At 44.6% G+C, this 13,236-nt stretch overlaps 1 protein-coding gene across 3 annotated transcripts in view; it reads left to right on the forward strand.

The window, feature by feature from the left end:
- Positions 1-13,236, forward strand: part of IGF1R (insulin like growth factor 1 receptor) — a 242,201-nt gene that overhangs the window by 154,831 nt on the left and 74,134 nt on the right. The gene's annotated exons all lie outside the window — the stretch shown is intronic.

A 13,236-nucleotide genomic window follows, 5' to 3' on the forward strand; every position in this document is an offset into this window, starting at 1 on the left:
CCTCCCTCCCTATCTGGAATCAGATATGTCTAGTGTAGTGAAGAGAAGGAGTAGGGGGTGTAGTAGGACAAGGATTCCAATAATTGTAGGGCTGACAAAAAGAGCAGGGGGGTGGTCAACCTATTTTCTAAAGTACCTGAGGGCAGGACAAAAAGCAACGGGTGGAAACTGATCAAGGAGGGAAGCAACCTTGGAAGTAAAGAGAAACTTCCTGACAATTAACTAATGGAACTCCAGAGTTTGTGAGTGCTCTCATCACTGGAGGCTTTTAAGAGACTAGACAACCATTTGTCTGAAATGGTATAGGGTCTCCTGCCTGATTTTTTTTGGGGGGTGGGAGGTCGCAAAAGGGGATCACATGACCCTGGAACACAGCAACCGTCATAAATATGAACCACTACTAACCAAGTGTCAGAATTTTGAATCCGTGACCATGGGGATGCCACAAGAGTCGTAAGCGCTAGAAGCAGTAATAAGTCACTTTTTTTCAGTTGCATTGTAACTTTCAACCGTCACTAAGCAAACCGTTGTAAGTTGAGGACTTTGTGTACATGGAAATCAGGAGAGATAAGAAGATGCTGCAAGAGAGCCAAGCTGAGTTTTCATTGTCTTGTTTCAGCTGTATGGCTACCAGTTTACCTGTGGCGAATGTAATGTGGAAATAATATTTGGATGGTCTTGCTAATGCCTTTTGCTTATTACTTACTTGATTTTTATCCTGCCTTTATTACTTTAGAAGTAACTCCAGTTTGTCCATTATTTTGCAACTCACGGCTTGCAGGCAATTTGAAAACCCAGTTCTGATTGAAATACTACCAGTTGCACAATCAGAAAGGAAAAAAAAAAAGGGAGAGAGTTACTGGGAGAAAGGCATGAATGATGCATCCTGATTTTGATGTGGTATTATCTGAGGCATATAACATGCACATAAACAGTTCCTGGTGCGAGGTTGGGGTGGAAACCAGCAGCCCTGCGATTTCAACGTGCTGCCTCAGAATTTCTCTTGCGTGAGACAGTCTCCTGCTTGTTCTTCTCGGGGACAAACCTGACTTGTTAGGAAAAACCAGTTGAGAAGCCCTCGTGTCACTCTTGAGGGGAGCCACATCATGTGGAAGCGCTTCCTACGTCGCCGGACAAACAGGCAGTGAAAAATGTAAAAAACTTGGCTCTTAAATTGCTGTGAGGTGCAAGAGCGGTGGGGTTTAATAAACGCGCAAGCAACGTGCACAACACTTCAAATATTTAACGTAAGTTTGTTTATTAGGGCCTGTTTTTCTGGGAAGCATCACCGTGATAAACAAGGATTAATGGTGTATGTCTTGTATGTTTGAAGAAGGATTCGAACCTTTCCTCTCTGGAGTAAATACCCTCTCAGAAGCAGTGATTTAAAAGGAATACTAAATACCGATGAAGGAAGAAGCTACCTCAGCCTCCCTTCCTTTAACTTAAAAGACGGGTCAGCAACCTGTGGCTCCGGAGCCGCATGTGGTTTTTTTATCCCTCTGCTGTGGCTCCTTCCTTTCATCCCTCTGCTGCAGAGAGAAGCGGCCGGGGCAGATTCCCTGGCACCTCATCTCTTGCAGGGTCTCGTGGGCGCTTCTTCCGGCCCTTGTTGGTCCTTGACGTTCCTTGGTCACTTGGGGGAAGCGGGGCGCGAGTTGCTCTCCCACCTGAGTTGCTGGCCCAACCCTGCCGCGGCGTGACTGGGGGTGTTATGTGACTGGGTGGGAGTGATTAAGGTGGAATTGGCCACGCCTATCCGGTCACACCGGTTGTTAAATTATTGGCTCCTGGTGTTTTCTGCGGAAAACGGGTCCAAATGGCTATTTAAGGTTGCAGACCCCGTGACTTAAGAGAAAGGGATAAATGCAAGGGTTTGGTGATGCATGCAGTATCCATTAGTAAATGCCTTTATTACAGACAACTGAATATGCCTTAATTTTGGCTTAGAAAACTAAGAACGGAGAAGGGTCAGAAAGAGGATTTTATCCCCAAAATGTGTTATGGAAGTCCAGGAATGTTCATAGCTGGACAAAGTTGAGTAACACCTGCATTTTATATTTACAGATACAAGTAGTCCAGAGGTGGGTTCTGCCAGTTCGCCCTGGATCGGGCGAACCAGTAGTGGCAGTGGCGGGAGACTCCGCCCAGATGCTTTTGCACATGTGCGCGCACGAGCAAACCAGTAGTAAAATAAATTGAAACCCACTACTAGGTAGTCAGTCCTCAGCCTAGAGGTGAAGCTCTCACCTCACAATCATGAGGCTGTGAGTTCGATCCTAGGTAGAAGCAGATATTTCTCTCTCTGGACACCCTGGGAATATATCTGCTGGGGAAAAAAACTCTGCATCGGCAACAGGAAGAGCATCCGGCCAGTAAAACACTCCGCTCCATTCAGTTGCCCCAGACTCCACCCTGCAAGGGATTATGGGAGTTGTTAAAAAAGGATGATGATACAGGTGGTCTTTGACTTACAATAGCTCATTTAGTGACCATTTGAAATAACAGCAGCCCTAAAAAAGTGACTTATGGTTGTTTTTCACATTTACGACCAAAGTTGAAAGTGTGAAAAGTGGTCTCAAGTCCCTTTTTTTCAGAGCCGTTGTAGCTTTGATTGGTCACTAAATGAACTTTTGTAAGTCGAACGGTCTACCTGTATTTTCCTCCTCCAGAAGGAAAGTTTGAAATGGGTCTTTTAGGCTGCGGGAACAGGGAGAAAACATTCTCCAAAATACAAACTCAGCATCTTAACACTGAAAGAAGCTGTTTACGTGGGAGAGCGTGGATTGGCCGGGCAACTGCACTATATTTTTTTTGTGTGCCTACTTAAAAAAACACATCAAAACAAACCAACAAGAAATACATCGAGTGTGTGATTTAGTGTGTCCTTGGGTGCACTGGCCTCTCGCATGAAATAAAAATGGCATTCTTCCGATTCTTAACGCAGTCCCGAGGTTGTCCAGATTCCCGCCTCCCTTCAAAAATACAAAACCCACAAAATGTGAACTACTTGTGGTTTGTAGCAAGAAAGTGTGGATCCTTTATTTGGGTGAATTAAACCAGGAGGAGTTTGTTCCCGATCTATTTCAAAGTGGTGAGCTATTTTCTTTTTAGAAGTTGCAGGAAAAACAGTTCTAACTTTTTTTTATTTAGTTTTTTTATTTTTTAACACGTCAAAGTTTCATTTTCAATGAAACAGTGTGTTGTCTGGGTGTAAATAGTTTGAAAGATGGACACTGTAATGTTTATAACGATATTCATAACATTGATATTAATTCTATAATAATAAAAATAATAATAATCATAATATTTATTTCTATTCTATTTTGACAAATCTCCCTTATTTCATTAATCTTTTTCTTATATTTCCATGTTTTAAACTTGTATTTTTTAATCTAACCATTGATAAAATAAATCCCATATCATAAAATATTCACTTTGTTCCTTTTCCTTCATTGCAAGTATTAAATCTATTCATTTCTGCGCATTCTGATATTTTTTTAATCACATTTTCATCTGTAGGGATCTTTTCACTTTTCCATTGTTGTGCAAATACAATTCTGGCTGCAGTTAATACATGTAGGACCAAATATGTATTTCCATTATTATAATCATCTGGTAGAATACCCAACATAAATATTTCTGCTTTTAAATCAATATGTTGCGTTATCATTTTTCCAACCATGTATGTACTTTTGTCCATTTTTTTTTTTTTTTTGCCTTTGGGCATCTCCACCACATGTGATAGTACGAACCGGGTATCTGATGGCATTTCCAGCATTTAACTGAAATATCCTTAAACATCTTTGCCAACCTTAAGGGCGAGAAGTGCCATCTATAAAACATTTTTTTTAAAAAACAGGAGTGGATTTTGCTGAAAAAAGCCCAATAAAAAGTAGATTGTCAGGATCTTTTGTGGATCTATCTCTCCTTGCAATCTTCCATTTGTTCCTTTCCTCTTCTTCCTAAAAAGTTTAGGGATCATAGGTTAGATAGCTAACCTTTTTGTCGCCACATGCCGAAAGCGTGCACGCCCTCACTCATAATGCAATCGTGTGTGACAAACCCCCCCGCCCGCACCCCACCCCCTGCGTATGCACACGCAACCCCGTGCTCTCCCCGCTCCCCCTTGCGCCCTATTTTGGCCCTACTAGGCCTCCCTGCAGCCTCCTGGGAGCAAAAACAGGTTGGGGGGAGCGTGATGCCCCACACATTCCCCCCGCACATGCATGCACAACCCCTGTGCATGCACACGTGAACCCCCCTTGCGCATTCATGTGCATCTCCCGCATCTCACCCCCTCTGCTGCATGCATGGTAGACACCTGAGAATCAGCTGGCCAACGGGAAGCACGCACGCATGCGCAGTGCCACAGGTTCGTCCTCACAGGGTTAGAGGCAAACAAGAAACATGCTTTTTTTTCCTCCTCTGAAATGTTGATGGAAATATTATTTTTAGGAACAGCTTGTGCCAAGCTACGTATGCCAGATTATGGATACGCAAAAATCCAGAGTATGATTTTTAAAAACAAAACAAAACTTTACATGAGGCATTTATTTGCACAAAGCTCTGTAGTCACTGTTGTTTTTATTTTGGGCTTGAGTGGAAATGATTTATTTATCTATTTTGCAGTTAGCTTCGTTACAAGCGTAAACAGGATCTGGAATTGAAATACATGGGTTTGAAACCCTCAATTTAATGGACTCATGGAGGGGGAAGGAGGATCCCTCAAAGCAGAAAGTCTCTTAAATCCAAATGAGATTTTATGCAGGAATATTTTACCCACTTTCTTTTTTTATGATTTTCATACTTGCAAAAACGGGAGTTTATGCTTGCAAAGAACAAGACGGTGTGCAAAGAGAATTTGTGGGCCACCTCTTGACTTCAGCTAAAGTGAAATTGGTTAATTGGAGGCCTGGTTGTAATATATTAAAAGTATTAAAATAACCCAACTTATCCCAGCTCTGTTTTATCTGTCTTTTCCTCATAATTTTCATTTGAATTCGGTAGGATGCCAAGAAACTAAAACCAAACAAAGCTAAAACCAACTGGACCATTATTACTTAACTAAATAATGCTGTTGAAACTTTGGACCATCACTAAATGAACTGTTGTAAGTCGAGGACTCTTTTTTAAAAAAAAGAAAGAAAGAAAGAAAAAAAAATCACACATTTGGCAGCTTGTGCTGCCCACCTGTGATTGGCTCAATGCCAGTCTTGGCAGAGCTGGTCCCTTCTCCTTGCCAGAAACTCACCCTATCCAGCGGAGTGTTTAATTCACCTGAGGGGGCTCCTTAACCACTTTGTTTTAGAAGCAGGAAGCACCACCAGCTGATCCAAATTAAGTCTAGCGTTTCTCAATGACAAGCAGTCCTTGACTTACGACCCCAACTGAGCCTGAAATTCCCACCGCTAAGGGAGTCAGTTGTTAAGCGAGTTTTGGCCTAATTGACAACCTTTTTTGGCCACAGTTGTTAAGCAAATCACTGCAGTTCTTAAATTAGGGTTAGGGGTTAGGGCAGGGGTGTCAAACTCAAGGCCCGCGGGCCACATCCAGCCCGCGGGGTGCTTAGATCTAGCCCACGGGGTTGTCCTGGAAACAGTGAAGGACTGGCCCACTGTGCTTCTACCAGTGAAAACGGGCTCCCGAGCTCCGTTTTCGGTTGCCATGGCCTCTTGCAACCCTCTGCCCTAACCCTAACGAACAGTTCGATCAGGGCATGGCGGATTCCTTGTTCTGCTAAGAATAGTCGGAACTGGTTGGCCGCGAACTGGGGCCCGTTGTCAAAGAGTAGAATGTCTGGTGGGCCGTGAGTTGCAAATAGTTTTCTTAGCACTTTGATAACTGCCTCCGCTGTTGTGGAGGTCATTTCTAACCATTTTGAGTACACGGCGACTATCACCGTAAATATTTGCTCATGGAACGGCCTACCGAAATCTTTTTTTCCCCATTCAAATTTTTATTTTTTATATTCTTTATGCATATCAATACGTGAATGGTGTGGTAACTGGGTGACATACATTTCAGTACACATAAACATAGTCTTATTAGTCCTAAATATTGCAGTTCATTTCCATTGTTTCCTATTATTTATACATGTCTTTTATGATCCCCCTTCCATTCTGAACTGTCTTTCTGTCCTTTTGTATATCTTAACATATTAATATATAATTATTATTTCTCCCCACTATTTTCTATCCCTATTATAACTCCCCCCCCCCTTTCATATCGCTATAATATTCAAAGACGTGTTTTCCACCTATCACCATAAATGTTTGCCCATGGACTGGCCCACTGAAATCTATGTGTACCCTTGACCAGGGGGCCCTTGGTGTTTCCCATTCATGCGCCGGAGCGGAGAGGGGAGCTGGTCTGGACTCATGACAGTGTGGATATGTGGCTACATTCGGTAGTATCCCGGTCCCTGTTTGGCCACCAAACGTATCTTCTGGCCAATGCCTTCATTTTGACTATTCCCGGATGACCTATGTACAGGGTTAGGGTTGCAGGAAAGAGCATGCATCCCTCCTGAGCTCCATTTTCGCTGGCAGAGGGATGCAGGAGGCTGTCACAGCTGAAAACGGAGCTCAAGAGCCCGTTTTCGCTGGCAGAAGGCTCAAGCCACCACAGGCGCCTCCGACACGAGTGATGTCGAGCTGGCTACGCCCACTCCCCCTGAGCTCATACACAACCCTGGGGCGGCCCTCAATGAAATTGAGTTTGACACCCTTGTGTTAGGGGCCTTTTGGAGCAAAAAATTAATATAAGATCCGGTTAAATTTTCGGATAAATTCAGTAGTTAACCTTTTAGTGTCCTTCCCATCCTTTCATCTTTCAGAGCTGAGAAAACGAATGCTTGCACTTGGTGACTGGAAAAGGTTGCATGTAGCCTTCAGCAAATTGTGTTTTTCTTTGTCAGCGTTTTTTTGTGTGTGTATGGCTTCGTTAGATTTATCGTTTCTGAAGTGTCACTTGAACCAACATTCCCCCAAGATTCTCCCTCTCAAAGTCATAGCTTGGGGTGGTATGAATAACTAGGCAGAAGCTAGCAGTGGGAAGGGGCCGTCTGCAAAGCTGAGCACCAGCATACAGCACTATGGGCAGTCCTCAAAGTTACGACGGCCCTGACTTAGGATGGTTTTTCGCAGTTATCCCTGTGATCATGGGATCAAAATTCGCACCCTTGGCAGCTGGTTCATATTTATGACTGTAGCTGCGTCCTAAGGTCATGTGATCCCCCTTTTGTGACCTTCAGTCAACGGGGGAAGCCAGATTCACTTAGCAACCAGGTTACTAATGGAACAATTGCAATGTTTTGAGCCAATTTGGTATAGCGGGTTAAGGCAGCAGGCTAGGAATCAGGAAGATGGGGAGTTCTAGAGCTGTGTTAGCCACGTATCCAGCTAGGTGTCTTGGGCCAGTCACTGTTTCAGCCCTAGGAAAAAAGAAGTGCGGTTCATGGATCATAGAATAACAGAGGTGGAAGGGATCTTGGAGGTCATCTAGTCCAATCACCTGCTCGAGCAGGAGATCCTATGCCAGTGATGCTGAACCACGTCACGTGTGCCGGAAGTGGCATGCAGAGCCATCTCTCCGGGCACGCCAGCTGTCGCCTGTTGCTCTTCCGGGTTCCGGCGTGCACGTGCGCAGTGGCCAGCTGGTCCTTATGCGCACAGGAGCGCCAGAAACCAGAAGAGGAGCTCCCTGGCGCGCATGTGATCCTATAGTATAGGACCTATACCATTTCAGACAAGTGGCTGTATAGTCTCTTTTTTGAAAGCCTCCAGTAATCCATCCACAGAGGGGCGCGGTGGCTCAGGGGCTAAAACACTGAGCTTGTCGATCAGAAAGATCGGCAGTTCGGCGCTTCAAATCCCTAGTGCTGCGTAACTGAGTGAGCTCCCGTTACTTGCCCCAGCTTCTGCCAACCTAGCAGTTCGAAAACACGTAAAAATGCAAGTAGAAAAATAGGGACCACCTTTGGTGGGAAGGGAACAGCGTTCCGTGTTCCTTTGGCATTGAGTCATGCCGGAGAACTCAAGGAGAACTGTTCCCGCATCCCTTCCTCGGATCTACTTGTGGAATATGAGAGCTTTGTGATCCATGAGGATGAGTGTGTGCAAGAGTGTCCTCCAGGGTTTGTGTGCAATGATACACAAAGGTAAGTGGGGGAGGCTTGTGTTTACACACCGGAAGGGCAAGTGGCTTTGATTTTTTTTCCCTTGCCGGTGGGAGTAAGAAAGATTCTGAACTCTTAATGGGGGCCTCTAATAATGCTTTGGGACGCGGTGGCTCAGTGGCTAAGACGCTGAGCTTGTTGATCAGAAAGGTCGGCAGTTCGGCGGTTTGAATCCCTAGTGCCGTGTAACAGACTGAGCTCCCGTTACTTGTCCCAGCTTCTGCCAACCTAGCAGTTCAAAGCACCTAAAAAATGCAAGTAGAAAAATAGGAACCACTTTGGTGGGAAGGGAACAGCGTTCCGTGCGCCTTCAGCATTGAGTCATACCGGCCACATGACCACGGAGACATCTTCGGACAGCGCTGGCTCTTTGGCTTTGAAACTGAGATGAGCACCGCCCCCTGGAGTCGGGAACGACTAGCACATATGTGTGAGGGGAACCTTTACCTTAATCAACCACAACATCTGAAGGCCAGCCATTCCATTAGTTGATTGTTCTCACCGTGAGGAACTTTCCCCTTATTTCTAGCCTGCTTCTCTCCTAGATTACTTTCCGGTTAGATTAGATTAGGTTGTTTCAATCTAAATGTCCTAATGATCCTTAGGACTTCCAATGCTTGTGGAAGCATCTGGGGAAGGGATGCGTCAGTGTCAGAACATTTCTGCTAAGATTCGAAGCCTAATTGAAAGTTGTCATCACTGTTTTGAACTTGCGGAGGCGGGGGAAAGGTAGTTGTGTGCTGGAAATGTTTATGAATTTGACCCAGTTTGTGGACTTTCCAGAAAACAACCAATTCCCACTTAAACGTAGCTATGCAGCTGTGCCTTTTCTGGTTCGAGTGGTCCCTTGCCAGTTGGCTACTGTTGAATTTGGGAGCTTCAAAAGCCCGGTCCATTATTCTTATTCTTTATTTAATGAAAATGCATGTGGCAATCTGTAATATTCCCCAGATATCGTGAGCAGAGAGAGCCCATTCAGAGTCAGTGGCTTTGTTTGATATCCTTGTGTAAATGGGAAATCTCATTATCATGCTAAATCTTAGGTTTTGGCACTGCAGAGGGGGCGGGGGGGGGAGAGAAGAGCCATCCATCTGCTTCCAAGGCTTACTGTCTGTGGAGTTACTGAAGAAATCTCTTAATAGCCTTGGAGACTTCTAATATTTACAGGCATCGGGTGAGGCTCATCTCGCTGGAGGTGAACAAGTCTGGCGTCTGAGCAAAGAGTTCTTGCGATGCAGGGCTTATTCCAGCCACTTTGCTCTAGATAGTTCTGGAAACCCTTTCTGGAAAGAAGAGGGGGTCAAGTCAGGTGGTATTCAGCCGGTTCGGACCGGCGTCACAGACTGTGAAGCCTTGCAGACTCTGAATGACCATAATGTACAGCCGTATAAATAAAAGAGGGTTTGGGGGACTAAGATTGTGGTTTATGCTTTCACAGGAAGTCTAGGTCAATGATAGAATGAAGGGGGGTTTTGGGGAGGAGAAAGAGGGGGAGGATCCTTGGTGCTCTCTGAGCTTCGTTGTTCTCCTGCAGACATTTCATTACCCAACCAAGTAACATCATTACTGTTAGCCCTGTAGCATTGATGATGTTACCTAGTTGGGTAAAAAAAAAACCAGGCTGGAACGTTACAATACAAGCTTTAGACTGAACTACCCATTCTAGGTCTGAAGTATATTCGTGGATGTCAGAAACTATAGAAATATTTATAGCTCGGACGGTAGATGCTGTTGGTTGGTTGGTTCTCCAGGCTTCCTGTTTAGCTCCCAAATGTTTCATCACTGTGTGATATCCTCAGCGGGACTTCTGTTGAAGTGTCTTTTCTGACTGAGGCTTCCCAAGAGCAAGAAGCAAACTCCTGGTCCCAACAAAAACCCCTTTTATGAATTGACTGTGAATTCTGCTCATTCCCATCCAGCAAAGTCTTTCAAGGGAGGATTTACATTCACAGACCTTCTCTGGCTTGGAGAGCTGCCCGGCCGATCTCTGCAAAACTTGGCAAGGAGTTTCGGAGAGTCACGAACCAATTAAGTGAACCAACTCTCTCCTGCAAACTCCACTCCCCTTTCCCTCCTCTTTTATTTCCTCTGGGAGGGGCCATTCACTGTCCACCTGTGGCCTTACTCCCAAGTCGACCCCTGTTCTTTAGGAATGTAGGAATAACTGGAATACGGCCCTGGCCCCCCTCTGCCTCTGACACAGAACCCTCAACAGAGCCTTCCCCAGACTCCAGGACTGGCCCAGGTTCCTCCCCAACCTCCTCACTGTCCGAATCTGCTGCCAGCTCTGCTAGCCACTGGCAGGCCACAACAGTGTCTTGTTTCAGTTCTTCTCCACTTTTATTGATCTGATGTGGTCAGTGGGTCATGTGACCAGCTGGTCATGCAGCGTGACATGCCGTGTGTCACATAGATTTGAAGCCAGCCTGCCTACAAACTCGTAAGGAGCCATGTCAATTGAGCGACCAAACAGCAATGGAACTGACTCATCTCTTCTCTTGGTGGCCTTTACACAGCCGGTCAAGTGGCAGAACCAGCCAATCACACGAACCGTCAACCACATGACCACATCAGATCAATAAAAGCGGAGAAGAACTGGAGCGAGATGCTTCGGCCAGTTGAGGATGTCATCTAGCTTGGTGATGGAAGTTAAACAGCCACAAACTTCCCCCATCATGGATGTCTTTTGATCTGACGCTATGTCGTTTCCCTTGTCAGATAGAGGAGAGGAGAGGTCAGTAGAAGGTCACGTTTGGGACCTGCTGAAGCATGGATGCCTAGACGTAGTTGATGTGCTCAGTCACGAAACATTTATTTAGGAAAGTTCTGCCTTTTTGTTTTATTACCTGGCTTAGGCGGACAATGTAGTGAAGATATTCATGGAGATGAAACTTGGGGGCAGCGAGCAAACAAGATTAAGATTGACATACCAGAAGCTCCGGTTTGTCATTTGGGGAAGAGGTGACTCAAAGTTGTTCAAATTCTTTGAGGACCACATCAGCAGCTTCTGGAAAATGCCAGAGTCCTTCTTGTTTTTGGAGGTCAAGATAAAAGCAAGCGTGCTTTGATTAGCTTTGGTTGCTGTATCAGTTGAGATCCAAATATTTAAACATGGACCTTCAAAGGATAATAGTTTTAAATTCTGGACTGATTATTAAAAGTATATTTTCAGGTTCTTGAAGATATTGTTCGTTAGCATCTGATTACCCTAAGGACGGCCTGGACTTGCCCATTCATTAGCAGTAGTAAAAGCTTGCTTTAATCTTGCACCCATTAGCAAAGATGTCACAAGATTACACTAAGAAATTGCGTTTATCCTTGATTTATCGGCTAGGTGTGACTTTATTCCTCTGTTCCATTGGCTGTTTGAGATATATCTTGCATTTTCTATGGTGACACTATTACGGACACTCTAGGAGTGGTTGAGAGGCTATATCATTAATTAATTTGATTGATGCAGCAAATTATAATTGAAGGTGCTACAGTTACACAGTTGTAATCCCATAATCTTCAAATGTACTTACCTTTGGTTGTTGTTTTAACGATTTAGTTGTGTCTGACTCTTGACGATCTTATAGGCAAGTATTCTCCATGGTAACCTGTCAAGCACAGTTTCTTTGAATTGTCGGACGTTCAACTTGGCATCAGATTTGATGTGATGAAGCCAGCATGTTCTTTAACCGAATAACAGAGTTGGAAGGGACCTTAGAGGTCTTCTAGTCCAACCCCTGCTCAAGCAGGAGAAACATTTCAGACAAATGGTTGTCCAATCTCTTCTTAAAAGCCTCCAGTGATGGAGCACCCACAACTTCTGGAGACGAGTCATTCCATTGGTTCAATGTTCTTAACTATCAGGAAATCCCTCCTTATTTCTAGCTTGGTTCTCTCCTTGATTAGTTTCCATCCTTTGTTCTGCCTTCAGGTGCTTTGGAGAAAACCTTGACCCCCCTCTTCTTTGTCTCAGCCCCTTAGATATTGGAACATGTCACCCCTAGTCTTTCTTTTCATTACCCTAGACATACCCAATTCCTGCAACCGTTCCTCTTTGCTTGTCTGTTCTTCTTGTCCCACTAACCATTAGTTATCATCAGAGGGAGTCAAACTATTCTCCAAAGCACCTGAGGGTAGAACAAGAAGCAATGGGTGGAAACTAATCAAGGAGAGAAGCAACTTAGAACTGAGGAGAAATTTCCTGACAGTGAGAACAATTAATCAGTGGAACAGCTTGCCTCCAGAAGTTGTGAATGCCCCAACACTGGAAGTCTTTAAGAAGATGTTGGATAGCTATTTGTCTGAAACGGTATAGGGTTTCCTGCCTAGGCAGGGGGTTGGACTAGAAGACCTCCAAGGTCCCTTCCAACTCTACTATTGTATTGTATTGTATTGCCTTCTCCAACGAATTGATATGCACAACATGGCCAAAGTAAATCACACGTGATCTTATGGTTTTAGCTTCTAGTGATGTTTTGGTTTTATACAATTTAAACACCTTGGTTAGTTACCCTGGCTGTCCATGTTATACTCAAAAAATCACTCCAGCACCACAGTTCAAAGGTGTCAATCCTTCTTCTATCAGCCATTCTTAGTCTACATGTTGAATTATTGCCATGAAGTGTTCTGGTGAGATTTTCACCATTGCTCTTCCTAACCCTCCAGATTTTGTGACCAGAATCAACCCTACGGTTGGGTTCCTTCTGCATTTGCACCTTATTAAAAGTCTAGCTTTGGGAAACCTTTGATGCAATGGTAGGTTTCAAATTTTTTTAGAACCTCTTCGGTAGGTGTGGCCTGCTTTGTGGGAGTGGCTTGCCGGCCATGTGACTGGGTGGGAGTGGCGAGCCGGCCATGTGACTGGTTGGGCATGGCCCACTTGTAAAATGTGGTGAAACTCACTTAACAACGCTCTTGCTTAGCAACCAAAATGTTGGCTCAGGAACTCTGGCATTGAAGTGTGCAAGTCTTAAAGCTGTCAAGTTACAAGACCCTTGCACCCCTAACCCTTTAGGAAAAAACCCCCAAGGGATGTTCAAACTTGACAGCTTTAAGACTTGTGGACT

The sequence above is a fragment of the Natrix helvetica genome (genome assembly GCF_964273705.1).
Source record: "Natrix helvetica genome assembly, chromosome: 12".
NCBI classification, from domain to species: domain Eukaryota; kingdom Metazoa; phylum Chordata; class Lepidosauria; order Squamata; family Natricidae; genus Natrix; species Natrix helvetica.